At 35.8% G+C, this 19,353-nt stretch overlaps 1 protein-coding gene and 1 non-coding gene across 8 annotated transcripts in view; one reads left to right on the plus strand and one right to left on the minus strand.

Moving 5' to 3' along the window:
• Nucleotides 1-19,353, plus strand: part of Pde4d (phosphodiesterase 4D) — a 1,511,604-nt gene that overhangs the window by 590,684 nt on the left and 901,567 nt on the right.
• Nucleotides 888-968, minus strand: Trnav-aac36 (transfer RNA valine (anticodon AAC) 36). Its single transcript has one exon. It is a non-coding gene; the product is annotated as a tRNA-Val (tRNA).

Genomic DNA, 19,353 nt, shown 5'->3' on the forward strand with positions numbered 1-19,353 from the left:
GAAATAGAACGCATCCACAAATTATAATTATTCTGAAAGTCTACTACCTCAATAAAAATCATCTTATGAATGCAGTATCAAGCTTGGGGTATTGAGGTGTGCTTCAGGTGACCCATTTATAGAATTTTCAAAATTTGAATGTCTGGCAAAAGTTTCAAGGCAGGCAGGTATTTCATGACAGAGTCTTTAGTAGAACTTGTATTTTTCTATGGAAACCAACCATGGGGGCCTCATGGTTCACTTTTTTTGTTGTTGTTCCTTTGAGCCAACTTTATACATTTGCTCCATATTCTTCAAACTTGCCAGGATTTGAGTACTTTGTATCTGAATGAATGAACTGGGGGAAGGGCTAGATGAGGCGACTCAGTAGTTTAGAGCCTTCACTGCTCTTGCAGAAGACCCAGGTTTAGATCCTAGCATCTTGGGCCTCAACAACGTCTTGTAACTTCAGTTCTAGGTAATCTGGTGTCCTCTTATGAACTCTGTCAACACACGGTGCACCTACATCATGCACATGCACACGCACACACACACACACACACACACACACACACACACACACACACACATACACACACAGGGAGAGAGGGAGGAGAGAGAGAGAAAGAGAGAGAGAGAGAGAGAGAGAGAGAGAGAGAGAGAGAGAGAGAGAGATTCATGAAACAAAGCATTTAGACATTATGTGATTATGTGATTGGCCCCAGAAAATAAAGCCAGATGGATAGGATAGCACAATTACATTATATATTAGAGTAAAATTTTCATGGTGACTTGGGAGGTTTCTGTGTTTTGCCTGTGGCATGTAGTACCTACCATTGAGGCAAAACTAGTTGAAGGTAGTGAACTGTATTTCAGGAGCTGGTGGAATATAAACTTTTTTTTTTTTTTTTTGGAGCTGGGGACCGAACCCAGGGCCTTGTGCTTGTTAGGCAAGCGCTCTACCACTGAGCTAAATCCCCAACCCCAAATATAAACTTTTAAACCTTTGTCCATTTCGTTTTCTGCTGTGCTTAGACCATAAATCAGTGCCTATCGCAGTATAGATGTACATTAAATATACTTTGATTTTATGACTGATGCTACTCAGATATAGAATGGATTACAGTCTGCTTCAGAGCACCATAGTGAAAATTCATTAGCTAGCTACATAGGTGGAGTCAGATGGGATAAGGTGAATATTGAATTAATTATAAGTTAAAGTCACTTCCAACCCTGAGCAAAAGTCTAGTGTGTGTGTGTGTGTGTGTGTGTGTGTGTGTGTGTGTGTGTGTGTGTGTGTGTGGTGTATGATTATAAAATGAAAAGTAAAACATACTGTCAAGTCTTTGTGATATGGATACAGACATTGGTTCCTGGAACATAAAATTAAATAGCCAATTGCTCAAGATGCATTTTTTTCTGATGTTTAGTTATATCTTTTATTCATGTTGACTTCTGTAGTTTGTAACATTTCAGCTGTAATGTGCCAACTAAAAAGTAATTAATCATTTCTTTGCAATGAAAAAATATTTTATCCTCTGATATCTGTAATATAACATGAAATTCTTGTTGCCTTGAGGTTTGGAGTGATTTCTTATTCTATCCTTCAAGGAAAACCATGGCAACAAATCAAACCATTGGGAACTGATTTCGATGTCATTGTGTGGGGTAGTAACTGGCATTTGAAAAAAAATCATCTTATGAATAACATAGAAAATACTATTTGGAAGCCAAAATGTAGCAGAAAAGTACAGCTAAGTTTTTAGTTTTTAAGTGCTTATAAAAATTGTATGTACCTTTTATCATGATGTTCTAACTCTTTGACTTTCCTAAACATTAGGAGGGAAATTATCTTGCAACCTTGAAGCAAAGAAAAGTCTCAGCTTTGAGTTTGAATATCAGGAATGAATGTATTCTAAACGCACTTTCCAGGAAATGAATTCTAACCATGAAAATAGTAACATTAATTAATTGGCGTTTTTCAGATTATTTGAAGCAGATATGGTAATTGACTTTTTTTTACTAAGTTTTATTTATAAGGGATAAAATACTCGTATGAGTATCCAGTTTTTGATCAGGATCCAAAAGAAAAGAAGTGTCTAACTGTGAACAGGCCAGTGATTGCATATCAGTGGGATTAGACCTGTGAAGTAACAGTCTTCCTAAGACAATCAACAATGAAGAAACTCCTTTTTAGAAAGGGTATCATATGGGCCTAGAATCTGATGTCATCATTTTGATAGTGTGTTGAATATGCATAACCTCCCTCTCTAAGGAATGCTTAGCAATTTATAGGTTTGTTTTAATTAGTTTTCAAGATTCCTCATAGGTCAACATTAATAAAACTTTAGCCCTAGTTTTAGATTTAGACTTTGGTAAAACAGTGTTACAAACACTTTCGTTAAGTGACTTCTACTTGCTACAAATCCCCCTCCTGGCATGGCACCTTATTTCTCCTCCTTAAATTTAAAGGCAGAAACATCCATAAATCGTCTTATGTATGAAAGTGTGGGGAGTTCAGTAGACCCTGCAGACTCATTGTCTAGTTCAACAGCCTAATTCTGCCTCCTTCTGTGCCCCTTCACCCCATCCATGTGTCCCTCAGTAGGATTCAAATAAAGTCAGCATAATATTCCTTCATATTAGAGTGTGTCTAATGGCAGATTTTTAATTAAATTATTATTAAAATACTTGTAAACTTATCTCATTTCTTGGTTTCTTAGTGTCAATTTTCTCTGCTTTATGAAATAACATTTGCTTTAAACAAGGTTGACAGGTCAAACCATCTGCATTTTAATTCTCTTTGAGACCATTAAGTTCCATTTCTCTCCTATCTCTGGAAATGTTTTGTTGAAAATATCTGGGTCGTATATTCTTAGAACTTTTCATTAATAAGAACTTGCTGATTGTTTCATGAGCATCTGGCTGAGTTTTCTAGTGTTTCTCACTACTATAAAAGCTTAATAATTTAAAAAATGAGAACAGCTCATTGTATGTTTGCTTTATTGTAATATAATTTAAAAATTGATGTGTACACACATACATGTACTTAAGGTACACCTCAGAGTGATTTAGAATATATATATATATATACATTATATAATAGTTATTACAGTAAAATTAGCCAACATTTCCATCTCCACGTGATTCTTTTTCATTGTGAGTATGTATGTGCATGTCCCTGTGCATGCATGCATGTATATGTGTGAACACTTGTAAATTGGTGAAATGAAGACATTTGATACTACTCTAAGCCAATCTCAAGCAAATAGTTTGGTACCACTAACTATATTATATAGTATACCTATAACTTACTGATCTTAAAACAAAAATTTAGTGCTCTTGCATGGGAGACTTACCGAACTTCTTCCCTACTACTCACCTCAAGAACCACCATTAAGCTCTTTGATTCTATAGCTTTAGTTTCCATGTGTAAGCATGACGTTATAGCATTTGGTTTTTCCATTTATCTGAGTGTACCCCTGGAGCACCAATGGAAAGGTTTGTTTCTCTTTCTTGACTGAATAACATAGCATCATACAGAAATACTACATTTTCTCTACCTATTTATCTGTGTGTGGATCTTTAGACCATTTCCGTAACATGGTCATTATGATTAATACTACAGTGATTTCAACGTGTAAGATACTACATTCTTGGAGTCTCTACACGGGATGAAGGGTTTTTCTTTTCTCCCTATCTTCAATGTTTGTTGCAGCTCTCCTAATACCTATGAGATAATGTCATTAATGTGTTGTTATCTGCTGTTCAGAGATGTTGAATACCTTCTCATGTATATGATGTCATTTGTGTGCCTCTTTTTAGAGAGGCATTTAGGCTATTACCCATTTTAATTTTAACTTATTTTGGGCTAAGTATAATTTTTTTAATTTTTAATATGCCTTACTAGCTCCATAGTTGGGCAGTTCCTGAGCCGCCCCATGGCTAGCGCACACTTTAGTAAGTATAATTTCTTTTGCATTTAAAAAAAATATTTTCCAGTGGTACTAGGAGTCACACGTCAGACTTCATGCATGCTAGCACCATGGTCTACCGGCTGAGCTATATTTTCAGTCTACTAGTCCTTTTGGAAAGCAAATAGAGCCACGTACCTTTTCTATGAAAGGTCCTAATTTCTCTTTGAATATAGATGACCTAAAATAGAAAAGGAACATCTAATGAATCATTTATTAATTATACTTGACATTATGTACCCAATGCTGTACACATGCCTGTTTGTATTATGTGGTTATGACAATCTGGCACAGCACAAATATGCTTCATTTTTAGCACTGGGGAATCTGAGGTCTAAGGGCTGAGGAATATTCTAAGGCAGAGCCTTATTACCCATTTTATTTTATTTTTTATTAGATTTTTATTTACATTTCAAATGTTATCTCCTTTCCCGGTTACCCATCCATAAACTTCCTAGCCCATCCCCTCCCCCTCCTTCTATGAGGCTGTTCCCCTACCACCAACCACCCTTTCCTGCCTCCCCTCCATAACATTACCTTACATTGGGGGCCCAGCCTTGGCAGGACCAAGGGCTTCTCCTCCCATTGGTGCCCAACAAGACCATCACCTGCTACATATGCAGCTGGAGCCATGGGTCTGTCCATGTGTACTCTTTGGGTAGTTTATTACCCATTTTAAATGGGATTATTGATTCTGCATTTAAGCTATAGAAGTTCCTTGAATGTTTTGATACTGATAACTCTGTATCAGTTAAGTTGTTTGAAAACATTTTTACTATTTCATAGCTGGAAAGCATTTCTATTGCATTTATTGTTTTCCTTCAGTGTAGATGCTCTTAGCTTGATAATAACTCTGATTCACCTATGCTCTTTCAGTTTTATTGCCTGTGTTTTTAGAGGTGCAGCTAATAAATCACCAACAAGACCGAGATCATGAAGCTTTTCTCTGTGTTTTGTTTCTTTTTGGAGCTCTATGTTTTCAAGTGTTTAATCATTTTAGGAGCTAATTTTTGTACGTGATTAGGGATAAGGTTTGCATTTCATTCATTGTCTTGTGGAAGTCTAATTTTACTGGAACAATTTATTGTTGAGACTACCCTTCTATCAAAAAACATCCTTGGAACATTTTTCAAAATTAGTTAAACATTTATGCCTGGTTTATGTCTGGGATCTCTTCTTTGTTCTGTTTGTCTATATTTCTGTGTCTATTCAACTACTATAATATTTTTGATTACTGTAGCCTTGAAATTTGACTAAGTAAAGTGGTGTCATACCTGTAGATCTGATGGACTATTCAGAGTATTTTGTGGCTCTGTAAAACTTTTAGATTTTACTCCATTTCTGTAAAAAAGCTATTGAAATTTGATAATCATTCTATTGGATCTGTAGATCAATCTGGACACTATAGACATTTTTAAATGTTTTTTTATTCTTAAATCCTTTTTAACAGTCCAGATTTTATCTCCCTCTCAGTCCATCCTCTGACTGTTCCAATATTATTTGTTCCAATATACTATCATTTGATCAGTTTCCAGGCATTTGCTTTTGTACCTTCTTCCATCAATGTTTATAGTTTTAAATTTTCATTTATTGCTAAGGGTTTCAATTTATTTTGATGCTATTATAAGTGGTATTTTTAAAAGTCTATATTTGAAAGCTTTTTCAAAGTATGTGTATTCCTTCTCAATCAAGTGTTCATGCTAATTTTATACCCTGTACCTTATTGAATTTATCATGCAAATTAATAGCAGTTATTTAGTGGTATCCTTAGGGTTTATATGCTATGATGAAGATATGATTATGATATAACAATATGTGTATAAGATCATGTCACCTACAAACAGACTGTGCAGCTTCTGTTCTCTTTGGCTTAGATGGTTTAATTTATTTTCCTTATACCATTGCTCTGGGTAGAACTCAGAGACTCAACAGAAACTCAAGAGAAATGGTTAAACTGAGCATCAACCCTTTGTTCAGATTTCAAAAAATCAACTATTAATGGTTGAGTAATAATGTTGTCTTTAAGCTTGTCAAAATCAATTTCCATTACATTAAACAGTATTTCATTCATCTTAAAACACTGTGTCTTAGTCATAAAAGGATGTTTAAATAATTAGAGCTTCTGTGAGTTCATGAACATGATAGGTCATCTCAAAAGACATCTCACCTCTCCTTCCCATTCTCCAGCTCTTATATTCCTTTCTGCACCCTTTTGCACGATGTCCCATGGTCCTTTCTGATGGGGAAGTTAATACTCCATTCAGGGTTGAGCACTCAGTCTCTAATTCTTGGCACATTTCTCCATTGACTTCTGTCTTCTGCAAATAGACATTTCTTTGATCAGGGTCAAGAGCAACTCCGGTCTATGAATGTATACACATAAATATTTGCAAGGCAATTTGAAAGCAAGACCAGGACCTTTAGCAAAATGACAATAGATGTGGTTACATACACAAATCCCACAACAAATTAAGCCAGCAAATCCTGGCATAGATACAGCAGATGGTTTCCAGGCCCCACCCTTACTGAGAAGCTATTGGCAATAATAGTCACAGAGGCGTGTGCCAGAATTGTTCTTACTTCAAGATGTAGCTATTAGTATATTTTCCATGGTTTGGCTCTAGTAGGTGAACCCACACCCAAGCATGTGCCGGCATCACTAACTGAACCTAGTTGACTACCCCTGCCAAAAAAGGGGAAGTCATTAAATTTGAAGGTAGATGTGTTACAAGTGCAAATAGAAAGATTTTATGAAGGGATTTAAAAGGAGATGTATATGATCGTATTTCATTGTATACATGTATGAAATTCATAAAGAAACAAAACATGTCTAAATCTGTTACATGTTTTTCTGCATGTGATGAAGTAATTGCAAATCACATAATTTTCTTTCTTATAATCTTACTATGACATGGAGAATGTACCCTAAAGGTCCATATGTTTGAGTGTAAGCTCCCTCAGGCTTGAGTGGCCCAGGCCCTGTCCCCAGACTACTCTGAGGACTGGCCGGCACTCTGAGATGCAGGCAGCTAAGCTCCACCCTACAGAGAAAACAATAAAATCCCTCCAATCCCTGAGGTGGCTCCAAGAACAGGCCACAAACTTCCACCAATTCCAGGACACCCTGGAAAGCCCCAACTCCCACAAAGCCCTATATAAAGTCTGCCTTTCACCCAGTTCTTTGCTGTTTCTTTCCTGACAAGAGGCAGGCAGCCTCCTGTGTTTCCCCCCAAAAAATTCTTTTGTGTGGGGTTTATTGTGCTGTGTGACTTTGTGGTATTTCTTAGCTCCTAACTGCCAGAATACCTTTCCACTCAGAACTGTAACACTTGCATGAGCATCTCATCTCTAATCAAAGTCTAAAATTTGCTATTTTAAGAGGTTGTGGAACCCCTAGGAAGTGGAACCTAAGCAGTAGAGATAGGTCACTAGGACAAAATATATAAATTATATCCATCTCTGTTTCAGTTCTTGGTCAGGCTGCCATGTGCGGTCGTCTGTCACCATATTCTCATTACTCTTAGAATCACCTCAACATACTTTTCCCTTTTAATAGACTAAAATTCTCCTGAAACCATGAACCAAAATATATCTTCCTCTTTTACATAGTTTCTATCAAATGACTTGTCCCAACAATAAGTAAATGGCTTAATAAATTCTGTCATTATAATGTACTATAATGAGTTATTGATTGATTCACATACACTGAATCTCACTTCAATTCCCATGAGTAAACCCACTTGACGGTGTTGAATGGTTCTTTCCACGCACTGGAGTTTTTTGTTAAGGATTTTGTTCTGTAGATCTGGATTATAACAAGAGTCCACTTCAGGGTTTCTCACTGGCTTATTACCATGTTTGTGAATATGTATGAGTCTTTCTAGTGTCTTACTGGCCCATGATGCATCAGAGGATGGACCATGGGCAAAGAGGTTTGGTACTGGACCACAGTTGAGGAAAACTACAGCTGAGTCAGATCAGAACTCACATCTCAGACCAAGGCTTAAATACTTACTGTCACATTTTAAATTTGATTCTTTGCATATGATTATAAGATTGGTTAGAATCTCTTGAAAAAGTACTTGTATCATTGCATTTTACTTTAAGCCACCATACTGTGATAAGTGCAATTCAGTTTCAAAACCAGGCTTTACTTCTTACAAATGTGTTGATTCTGAGCAGTATAACCTCTCTATATACCTCATTTTCCAGATCTGAAAAACAGGGTTTTTAGGGACCAAGCAGCTGTCTGCATATGGCAGATAGGACAACAAATACAAATTTGCTAAAGAAGGGATTGATTATATCTTGTGTTGCTAATTTTGAAGTTCTAACACCAATAAACATGACTATGGGCCTAATATATGTGCCCTTTTATTCATAATTTATCATGAGAAAAATTTACAATGATGTGAACACCTAAGCCAAGCGCAAAAGCATTATTCCAGCTTCCTGAGTACAGAGGGATTGAGCTCTATTTCTTCTCGTTTGCACCTAAGTTTTGTCACTTTATCTTATATTTATAGACCTGTCTTATTATTATAAATATTTTCTTACTTAGCTGGTGATTTTAGCTTTTTCTCATAATAATATTTCACACTTACAATAATATTTTATAGGCATTGTTTTAAATTAAAAGCAAACACAGTAGATTCTTTGTATTTCTGATAAGATTGTGGGTTGTTTTTGGGGGTTTTTTGTTTGTTTGTTTGTTTGTTTTGTTTTGTTTTTTTGATACCTTGTTTCTCAAGAGGCCGATTTTCTTTTCCCACTTAGCACCACGAGAATAAGCTGGCTGACTGATAGCCTAGGTTTCTAGGAAGGCATGACCTAAGGACCAAATATTAAAAAACATAATAAAAACCCTAGAACAAATGTTGTTCCCTACAAGTGTGATTCTATTACTCTATGCTGTTTTATAGTAAATAATTGGCAGTTAGCCATGTCTTTCCTTCAACATTTTCCCATCTACGAATAAAATAAATCAACTTCATTTTTCAGTGTGTCAGACAGTGAAGTATGATGCTATTTACAGAAGGTTAATTGAATTCTGGAGTTACAGATAGACTTCATTATTAATGAGAGTATTATTGAATGAGAAATACATTTTTCTCCTTTTAGGAATTTTTTTTTGAAGTTTTGGAGAATTACAGGAAATACCTTTAGAAAATGCCAGTGTTTCTATTTCTATATGTTTGAGTAGAGCTCTGTGGATGCTAGAGAGCTGTCTGGTCCTCTTATATTAATCTGAGGTACAAATTTTCATTGCTTATAAGGAATTCAGGCTAAAGGTAAATTTTCTATGTTGGTATACAGATACCCATTTGAAAATGGATTATGGTAATTCAGCCCAATGTCCTTTTCACTAGAAAAAGCCTTTAGATCAGTGGTTCTCAACCTTCCTAAAGAGAAAATTTGGTAGAAGGTCAACTGAATCTTATTGCTGATTCTGAATTATTACCTTGGTATATAATGAAGGATTTTCTTGAGACATAATAGAAAGGAAGATAGAGGAAACCTACCTAACGTTGACACCTTTTACTCAGATTCCAAGTATGGTTTTCAGTTCAGTTCTACTAACTTGTTAAACTGGATCCTAATCCTTAAGGAGTTTATTTGAGTGTCAAGATTATATTATTTATTCTATAGATTGTGATTAAGGCAAATCTTCCTCTTTCAGAACTTGTTATGCAAAAAAAGAATTAGACAGGAAGAGAGGAATGTAATGTTGGGTGTGAGTAAAAGTTTATTCTCACCTTAAGCTGCTCTTCTGAAAGCCGTTTATTGGTTTAACATGCCAGACTCCTCAAAGTTCTAGCATGCACCCTCCAGGAGTGCTGAGGGCCTGAAACTTTTCATTCTTGTTCTATAATTACAGTAAAAATAGTCATCAGTGTGTCCATTCACAGGTGTCTCTCACACCTGCAGATGATGGAGTTTAGGACCCCTTGTAAATGCCAAAATCTTCAGATGCTTAGATCCCCCAAACTTAACATGGGTTAGCAGGGAACTAGAGAGTTGGCTCAGTGGTTACAAGTCTTACAGCTATTCCAGAAGGCTCAAGAGCCACCCAGTACCACCTCTGTCACTACTGCTTCCACATAAACAAAGCCCTTTTGTTTACCACAAAGCACATATAAACATAAATATAAACATAAAAACACATTCATAGGTAAAAAAATAAAAATAGACATAACAAAGTAGGAGGAGGAAAGGCCTTGAAAAAGACCATAAGCTATCAGCCTGATAAGTAACTAAGTAATGCTGAGAATGGGAGAGAGCACACTAGTTAGTTATCTAATACTAAGTGGTCATCTCTGAAAAATGTGCAGACATGCAGCATTATGTAGACTGAGAAGGTTATATTGAAGAGTGTGTGTGTAACAACAATTCATGAAAAAAAGAAGCCATGAATTTAAAAGGGAGCAAAGGAGACCAGTATATGGGAGGGTATGGAGGTAAGAAAGGGAGGTGAAAGTGCTTTAATTATATTATAATCTCAAAAATAAAATGTATAATAAATAATAAAAAATCTTTCAGATGGCATAGTAAATGCTGATAAGTCATGCATAGTCTTCAATATACTATGGATCATATCTATTATATATAACTCGTGATGCATTATAAATATCATACAAATACATATATAATGACCAGAGATGAATGATAAGCAAAATATTTTACATGTTCAATATAGGTGATTTTTTAAACATTATTTCTTACCATAGTTGAATATACAGATGTGAAGCAAATGTCTAACTATATTTGACTCAAGAATAGGTTAAAACAATCAAGATAGCTGAAATTTTCAAAGAAATTCTTGTTTATGTGCTCAAGTTTCATACTTAACATATTAGTAGTTTTGAAACATCAAATACTGTTACTCACCTTCCCAAAATTTACAGTTGAAAACTGAAATCTATATTCTATATGTCAAGATGATTAATTCACTCCTTCAACAAGGTTTAGCTAGCATGTTTTTGTCCCAGACCATGGCTGTGTGGCAGTGATACAGAGATTATTTTAGCATGCTCCCCTCCTTTACGATATAGCCATGCTTCTGGGCTATCAAGGGGAATAGAGTTAGTGCTCATTTCTATTTCCTAAACTGGGAGTGGGAGAGAGATGGACCCTGGACAATTGGTGAGCTCCAGATCAGTTAAAAAAGCAAAGAAACAAACACCTGTATTTAAAAAATAAAACAAAGACCTATTAAGGCAGATTATGAATACTGACTACTGGCTTTCACATGTGTAAGCACACACATGTGCGTGTGCCCTTGCATTAATACAGCAATGAGTACATACACAAACACACACACACACACACACCACCACCACCACCACTACCACCACCTCACATCACACACACACACACACACACACACACACACACACACCCCACCACCACCACCACCACCACCACACATCACACACACACACACACACACACACACACACACACACACACACACACACCATCTATCCTACTTTTATGTTTTTTGAGGATATCCAAGTCTTTTGTTATTTCTTGTATTATACATGACAATACAACGTTTTTGTCTTCCTCCCTAAATGAACAAAAACCACTTAAATGAAAGCACTGCCTAGCTTGCCTCTATATTCTCACATGTTGAAGGTCCTTAACTATGTGTTCAATAGCTATTTGTATAAGGAATAAGCCACGTATCACACTGAAATCAGCTGAATTAAATATATGTATTGGTATATTCATTTAACAGCATTCTCTGTAACAGTAAACCCCAAATTGTAACTTATTCCAACAGATGATTATTCATGGGCCCCTGTGACCAAAATAAATATTGATGAATGTCAATTGGTCTTTCTGTAAACAATGATTTTCTGTACACAATTTTGTCCACTTCATTCCCTGCCATCTTCAGACATGGAGAATCAGGGCAGCAAGAGAGAGCGAAAGGAGTAGGGCACTGTCCACAAAGCTTTATGTGCCATGTCCTTGAATGTGTCACACAGCTCCTCACCTACAAATCCTTTGGGTGTAGTGTAATGTTCTTTGACCTGTTTACACACACCTTCAAGAAAGAATGCGGCCTACCTATATGCTTGTAAAGAAACATTGACAATGTGCAGAAAGTGAGAATTTAGAGTAACCTATTCTAAATGAGTTGGTTCCATCAAAGCACACCCTTCAAGGATTACTATTCGTTGGAAGAAGCACCATGACCAAGAGTGAGTTAGGAATTTTAAAGTTGGTTTTGTTTTGTTCTGGTTTAGGCTTACACTTGCATATTATATTCCAGCAATAAAGCAAGTCAGGACAGGAACTCCAACAGGGCAGGAACCTAGAGGCAGGAACTAATGCAGAGGCCATGGAAGAGTGCTGCTTACTTGTTTGCTCCTCATGGCTTGCTCAGCCTGCTTTCTTATAGAACTCAGGACCAACATTCCAGAAGTTGCACCATTCACAAGGGACTTGACATTCCCCCAAACATCGCTAATTAAGAAAATGCCCTACATGCTTGCCTGCCTACCGCCTGATCTTACAGAGGCTCAATTGACGTTTCCTCATCTCAGATGACTCTACATTGTCTCATGTTGACATAACACTAGAGAAAGTCAGATAACTCACCCTTTATCAACTGGGCACATAAATAAATTACCATTAATCCACAACTTTTCCTTCTTGTTCGTGCCCAAGATCACACATTAATAAAGACATCACAATAGAAAACATTTACACACTTAAAATTCATACCAACTTACAAAGTCAAATGCCTTTAAATTTACCCCTTTAAAAATATCAAGTCTCCAATCCAAGTGGACATAAAACTAACCATAAGACTCATTAGAGAGATTGAAAGAAAAAGAAAACATTCACTCAATACTAATTGATCGTTGGGTGTGTGTGTGTGTGTGTGTGTGTGTGTGTGTGTGTGTGCGTGTGCGTGTGCCTGTGCCTGTGCCTGTGCCTGTGTATGTTTAACTTTCTATGCTGTTTAAAAATGTTCAAGAAAACATCTTTAGTAGGGAAGGATTAACGTGGCTCATGATTTCAAAGTTTTGTTCATGGTTAGCTAACTCCATTACTACTAGCCTTTGACAAAGCAGAGTAGAACACTGAAAACTGTGGTGATGAAGGTGATTGTTAACTTTATTACATCCAGGAAAGTAGAAAGGTATAGGGGACAAGATACACCTTCAAAGACACACCACCTCCAGGAAACTACTTCCTCCAAGCAGACCTTACCAACTAAGCATCAATTTAGTATGATTCACCAACAGATTAATTCAATTACAAACTTAGGATTCATGTTCCAATTGCATCAATAATGCCACCAGCTGGGAACCTTGCTGTCGAGTCATGAGTTGGCTTCCCTGTATGTGAGATGGGTGGGACATTCGTATGCAAATCACAATATTTGAAGAAAGATTTTCCACAGGAAATTTCATTTTATATAACCTATAAAATAAATCTGTAAGATCATTAAAGTATCAGCAGCTACAAAATTATTTATTAGTTTCATACACACATGTATATATTTATGATAAAGGCAAGTAGTTTGTTAAATACTATTAAAGGAAGAAGAACAACAATAAATTGAAAATGAAAGCGTTCAAAACTGGAAGTAATAGTGAGTAATAATGCATTTAATGCTAGCCCACTATAAGTAGCAATTATTACACAATTATTTCACATATAGCTTTTAGAAATGTATTTATTCTAACAGTGAGCAGTGTTATATTAAAATTACTTGTCTGCCAACTATTCAATGGATGTTAGTTAATTACCATGGAGAATTTTAGTTTATTATCATCTAAGAGATTCATGTTATATTCACACAAATGCTTCCTGGTTTCTTTTCTTTTAATTGTAAATATCCTGGAGCTGAATCTGACTTATTTCTAAGTAGCAATAACACTGAATGTTGTCTCACCAACATGACTACCTAAACATCAGTTGACCAAAGACAGCAATTAATGATCATGCTAATGTGAGCAGAGGCAAGTCTAGGAGGCCTCAACCCTATGCAAAAACTACAGGCAGTGAAGGAATGCCGAGAGTGCGAGAGTCTTCCCCAGGGATGAACACACCCATTTGTTATCCAATATATATGTAATATACATATACACTGTAATCACACATATATATGTGTCTGTTTATGTAATAACAATGAATGTAAAAAGAGGGCAAGATTCTGAAACAGAGCAAGGAGTGTTTATGAGAAACTTTGCAGAGAGGAAAGAAAAGGAAGAAATGATGTAATTATATTATCTCGGAAATAAACAATTTTAAAATGTGAATATTTCATTTTATTATTTTGACTTTTATTGTTTAAAAGTAAATGTTTATTGTGAAGTTTATAAGAATTAGTAATTAAGAAAGATTAAGAAACAATAGCATCAACAATAATAACTCCCAAGGAGTTTGGATATATTCTTTCAGAATTTACTATGAATATTTGACTACTTAACTTTTTGATGTTATTTTATGAACATGAAGTTCACTCTATGTTCTCTTCTCACTCAACATTATACAATAATCCTATTTTCACAAATCCTTTTACAGTATTTTAACAGCCTCACAGTATTCTACCACTTGACATAACAAAATTTGTAAAGTTAAACTCTTCAGAAAAGCAATTATAATACATTCAGTATTCGTTATTATGAATGAGCTGTAATAAACATCTTTATAGATGGATCTGTGCCAAATAATCCTATTAGACTATTCTAAACTGTAAAAAACATTATTTCTCCAGTGTTAGTGTACATACAAATCTAGATTATTAATTATTTTTATTTCTAGTCTCTTGTCATGAAGACTGTGACAAGGCAGATGTGGAACAGGTCCTGGATGTTTTTCCACACCCTCAGTGATTCTCACATGGGAGCTTTGGAGAAGTGATGACTTAGAAAAATTGGAAATATTATCTTCCCACTACTTACAAAGTGTCATTTTGGGGACAATAATATTCATATGACTCTGGTAGTTAGATTTTCATTCCTTTCCAAAATAGGAGAATTGAGCCTTCCACCTTGTGCTTGATAACTTTTTCTATTTACTTCAAAAGCATAATTGAAAAACATAGTTCTATAGTGTGAAAAGGCCCCTTGCCATATTTGAAGCAGGAAATAAGATGTTGACATCAAAATCAACTTCCTTGGTTTTTTAGTATAAAAATAAAATATATAAGAGGTGGGTTTAAAATATAAAATAGATGGGCATAATCTTGATGATTATTTTAATATCATCTAAGAAGATATTACCACTTGAGGCAATTTCCTTGAAAAAGGGATTTCTATGCAATATCATTCCATAAAATAATTATGTTTTTTAAAACAATGTTCCAACTGCAATACTGTTGCCTAAAGTGGGCAGCTAAGCACTCAACAGAATATTGACTTCAGTGGGTGATACTCAGTGACTTCTTCTTCCTCTTTCTCCTCTTCCTCTTCCTCCTCTTTCTCTTCTTCTTCCTCTTTTTCCATTTCCTTTTTCCTCTTCTTCTTTTTCTTCTTCCTCTTCTTCCTCTTCTTCTCCTCCTCCTCCTGCTGCTAACCTTCTCCTCCTTCCTTCTCCTTCTTTCTCCTTCCTTCTCCTCCTCCCCTCTCTTCTTCATCCTCTTCTTTCCTTCTTCTGGTGTTTATTCTGAACAAATATATCTATATGTGTAATTTACTAAATTATGACTTATCAGCTATCTTAGAGTGTTGGTCAAATTTGCAGTTTTGCCCTATGATGATATTAGACAGTAACTAGGACTTGATTCTCCTGTGTGAATACCAACAATGTAACATATGTGTCCTCCCTTCCTCAACCCAATTCCCTTGTTTTGTTGTTTTCATCTCACTAAACATTGACTTTACCATGTGTTGTTGCATGTGTGCATATATGTATCTATGTGTATGTATGTATGTATGTATATATATGTACATATGTGTATTGTGTATGTATATATATATATGTATATATATGAATAAAGTGAGAAAAGGAGTGCTATCTCAAGATTTTTGCACAAATTCAAGAAAGCTTGTGGGAAACATGATACACTTAATAAATACGCAATAAATGTTAGTTTGACATTATTGTTGTTAACATCATTTTATAACAAAATTATATCCCTCAAAGAAAAGACTTTCAAAATCTAAATTTGTATATACAGGAATTGGAATAAATGAACCCTTTGTTTTAGTTTTGGTTTCTGTTACTTTTTCAAGGTCCTTCTTGTATTCCATTTGTCACTAAAGTAAGACTCCCACTTTCAAGATAGATATCTGGAAGCAATCAATTTTTTTATTTGGAAATCAACAAGGTAAACAAGCATCAAACGCAACATAATGTTATAAAAACAATATAGGGGATTTGCTTGGCTTCTAATTATGAGAGCTGCAATTGTTTTGAGGACGAGCTTTACCAGATGTTTGTGCTCTATGAACTTTATATCTGGGATGGGACAGAGTCCTGAGATGTAATATTATCTCAGTCTCAGAAGGAATTTCCTCAATTTTTGATGAAAAAAAAAACAGTTAAATGTGTTTAAGTACATTAATATGATTAAGAGTTAAAAAAGATTCTAAACTTGTTTTGGATGCTCCAGAGTGGCGGTGGTCTGAATTTACAACACAAATGCTAACGTTCTGGAAAGATGCTAGCTCCTTATATGTGAGTTTCTTCACTTACAACCTCAAAAGAAAGAAAATAGCCAGTTTGTTCTGGCTAACCCCATGCAGGGAGTCAACTCTGAATATCCCCACATGCATGGTCTCATTTGATTCTTATAGGCCATTAGTACTATTTTTTAAATCAGTTGTTTCCTTAGAAAAAAGGTTAAACTACTCTCAAAAAGCACAAGTCTGTGTGGGAATGTAAGAATGCAAAAGCTCACTTGTCCGTTGAAGCATAGCTGAGCCTTAGACAACTTTGAACAGGTAAATATAAATGTTACTAGAGCAGGCTTTTTTAGCTCCTTAGAACTAATTGTTGCCCACACGGTATAATCAGTTATAATCAAAATATTCTATTTTCTATTTTCTAGTAGGTCTGGTTTGACTTCGCATGTAGATAGTATATGGCAAGTTTGTAAAATCTACGTATAGTTTGAATTCTATTGGGCACTCAGATTTTCTTTTATACCTTTAAAATTCCCCCTCACAAAGTCTTTTTTTGGCGCTTGGCAAGAAATCTGAAGATATGTGTTATAGATGGAGTCCTACCCAGGAAATCAAAGATAAGAGTTGTGAACTTGCCATGGTGCCACATGCTATTATCGATTACACAGAAGGTGGTAAGAGAAAGCTCAGAAGCCCAGTGTCAGCCTCCTCATTTGTATAGAAATAGCCTTCCTATATACAAATCGCATAAGGCCTGAGAACAGAATTGGGGAAAGGTTACCTTTCACAATAGCCTTGGATAATATCAAATTTTCCGGGGGTATCTCTAACCAAACGAATGAAAGGCTTCTAGGATTGAAAACTTCTCTTCAAGAAAGCAGTTGAAGAAGATATCAGAAGATGAAAAGATCTTCCATGCTCAGGGATCTATAGGATTAGTATAGTAAAAATGGCCATCCCATCAAAAGCAATCTACAGATTCAAGGCAATCCCAATCAAAATGCCAACACAATTTGTCAGAGACTCTAAAAGGACAATTCTCAGTTTCATATGAAAACAAAACAAAGAAACAAACAGAAAAATGGATTAGCTAAAACAATTAGCTGAACAATAAACAAATTACTGGAATTGTCACCATCCTCAACCTCAAACTGGACTACAGAGCTATAGTAATTAAAAAACAGCATAGTATTGGTACAAAAACAGACATCTTGATCACTGGGATTGGATTGTAGACACAGATATGAATCTACTTACATATAGATAATCAATTTTTATGAAGAAGCCAGAACTTTATACTGATAAAAGACAGCATCTTCAAAATTGATTGTGGTCAAATTGGATGGCTACATGTATAAGAATCCGAATAGACTGATAGATATTACTTGAATAAAATTCAAGTCCAAGTGGATTAGAAACTTTAACATAAAATCAGATAGACTGAACCTGATAGAAAGGGGGGATATTCTTGAATACATTGGCACATGAAAAGACTTTATGAACAAAAAAAAGAGAACATTAGCATAGGCATTAAGATCAATAATTGATAAATAGGACCCCATGAAAAGAAGATGCCTCTGGAGAACAAAGGGCCCCATCATTCTGACAAAGTAGCAGCCTACAGAATGGAAAAGACTGTTACCAACTATCCATCTGAGAGATAGTTAATAACCATAGTATATAAAGTACTCAAGAAAAGAAATAATTAAGTTAAAATGGGGACACAAATCTGAATCAACAATTTTCAAAAGAGGAAATCCAAATGGTGGAGAAACACTTGAAAATGTTCAACATCTTTAGCCATCAGGGAAATGCAAGTCAACACAGAGACACTTGCTTAACTGTACTCATTGCTGCTCTAGTCATAATATGCAGAAATTGGAAACAACTTAGCTGTCCCTCAACCTCAACAGATGAATAAAGAAAATGTAGTAAATTTTCATTAGTAGGATATTAGTCAACTGTTACAAAATGACATCAAGGAATTTGCAGGTAAACAGAACTTGAGGGGGAAACCATCATGAGGGAACTAACCCAGACCCAGAAAGACAAATATGGAAATATGGTTTGTATTTGCTTATACGTGGATATTAACGATAAAATGATGGTAACCAAGCTACAATCCATAGAACCAAAGAGGCTAGCTTCTTTGGTACAGGAAGATACTCTACATACAAAAAAAAGAGGAAATATAAAGACCAACCCTGCCACAAACACTTGAATCTATAATGGTGTCCTACCTGCCAGATATGCTAATGCAAAGATAGCACAAAAATTATGCCAGTAACCAAGCAATATCTGATTGGAAGTAAGACCCTCTACACAAGATGGAACCCATACTTGACACTGCTAGGATGTTCAAGAACCTGAGAGTAGTCTAGGGGCCCGTGGTAAACCCAAATACTATTGTTCTAAAACAAAATAGAAACAAAATAGCTTCTAATGATAGTCTACTACACACATAGATCAATGTCTTTCTCAGCCATCTTCAGAGAAACCTCCCCCGCAGCAGCTATGAACAAAAGCAGACAAACACAGACATGATGGAGAGAGTAAGAGACCTTGGAGTACTCAGCTCTAAATTGGATATCTTCATCGAATCTCTCCCCTCGGGGCTCAGGGAAGTTGTGGAAGAGGGGGAAGAACAAGTGTGAGAGACAGAGGGAATGGAGGACATCGTGGAGATAAGGCACTGTAAACCAAGTGGAGCAAAGCTCGTATGAACTCCCAGAGACTGAGGCAGCATGTACGGGTCCTGCACAGGCCTAAAACAGATGGGGTTCTAGAGCTGAGAGGAGAAGTGGACA

This window comes from Rattus norvegicus, chromosome 2, assembly GCF_021556685.1.
Source record: "Rattus norvegicus strain SHRSP/BbbUtx chromosome 2, alternate assembly SHRSP_T2T, whole genome shotgun sequence".
Lineage (NCBI taxonomy): Eukaryota > Metazoa > Chordata > Mammalia > Rodentia > Muridae > Rattus > Rattus norvegicus.